Source organism: Microtus oregoni, unplaced genomic scaffold, assembly GCF_018167655.1.
Source record: "Microtus oregoni isolate MIOR12 unplaced genomic scaffold, Mior012 000030F_ref0000283, whole genome shotgun sequence".
Classification (NCBI taxonomy): Eukaryota; Metazoa; Chordata; class Mammalia; order Rodentia; family Cricetidae; genus Microtus; species Microtus oregoni.
The window spans coordinates 9,089,942-9,091,268 of record NW_024543089.1 but is presented as its reverse complement, the minus strand read 5'-3'; the positions used below and the strand labels follow the sequence as shown (position 1 = coordinate 9,091,268).

General features: G+C 45.8%; 1 pseudogene; it reads right to left on the bottom strand.

The window, feature by feature from the left end:
• Positions 1-322: 322 nt before the first annotated feature.
• LOC121465413 lies at positions 323-1,049 on the bottom strand (annotated as a pseudogene).
• Positions 1,050-1,327: the final 278 nt, after the last annotated feature.

Sequence of the window (1,327 nt, the reverse complement as noted above, 5' to 3'; positions counted from 1 at the left end):
ACAACAAACCATAAAAGCTTAGGGATTCTGAACTGTCAAGGTGCTATACCCTTGACCTCAGATCTTCATGTCATTTGTTGTGCTCTCCTGGGGCAGCACTGATGAAGGCAACAGTTGTGACCCTTGCTAAGAAGCAAACATTAAAATATATAAAATGTATAAAAATATGTAAAGAAGAGTCTGGAAGAGTCATGACCATGAGAGGAACTGTGGTAAAGCAGAGGGGGACGAGTGGAAATATTCCTGCATTAACTCTCTGGTGTGTTTGGAAATTTCTACCACATGATGCCTAACCTTAACATTCTCTGTGGGGAAATGTGTAGACGGGAGCCAGGCACCCTGATACATGCCTGTAATCTCAGCATTCAGCCAGCCTGGGCTATACAGTGAGAAGCTTATTCTTGGAAGCACAAGTTGTAACGGAATCTCTTTAGGAAAGTCTGCAGTATGCATGTTTCTTGAGGCCACTACATGAACGAGTACACAGTTCAAACAAACCTAAGGTTGACAAAAACTTCTGGGATCTTCTCATGGCTACCAAAAAAAGCAGCTGGAGAACAGTACTTGTACACTCAGGTCACAGGCCCAACTTATTTGCTTGGAGAACCAGGAGGGTAAACTCCTGAAACCAGCATTGCTCTCCTTCGAGCTGTCTCCTTGGCAACACTGTGGATTAGCCGCCTTAGCCGTTCCTGGGCATTCTGTAAAATATTGTTCACCAAGACAACTCGTCGCCTGGCATTAAGCAGCTTCTTAACATAGGGGTCCAGATCCAAGGCCACCTTCTCATCCTCATTGATCCGGCATAGTTCTGAGAAGAGCAAATGGGCAACCAACATCTAATGGCTCATTTTTTGTTCTGTAGCTAGGTTGTCAATTTGTTCCCGGAGCTCTACCTGGCTTTCTCTGACCGCGTGCACGTGAGAGTCGAGCTGCTGCACAGCCGGTCGCAGGAACTCCAGGAGCCCCTTGGCAAAGAGGTCGCGGCCCGTGGGCCCCGCCACCGGGGTCCCTGCCCCTGACAGGGCAGCGGAACCTGCCACCGCCATCACCAACTGCCCTGACGCCCGCAGCCTGCAGCGAGGGCCTATAATAAAGAAAATTTAAAACAGAGAGGAGGTATGTAAGAGGAATGAGGTTCCCAATTAGCGAGTTAAATTATCTTAGAAAAATAGTTGGTTAAAGGACATATATAGCAAAATGCAGATAAAATGCCAGGGTGATATATAATTGGAAAAATTCTATAGATAAATATGTTTACAGCAGATCATCTAGGACAGCAAATTTCCCATGCACACAAATTGCAAATGTGATAGAGAATGAAATT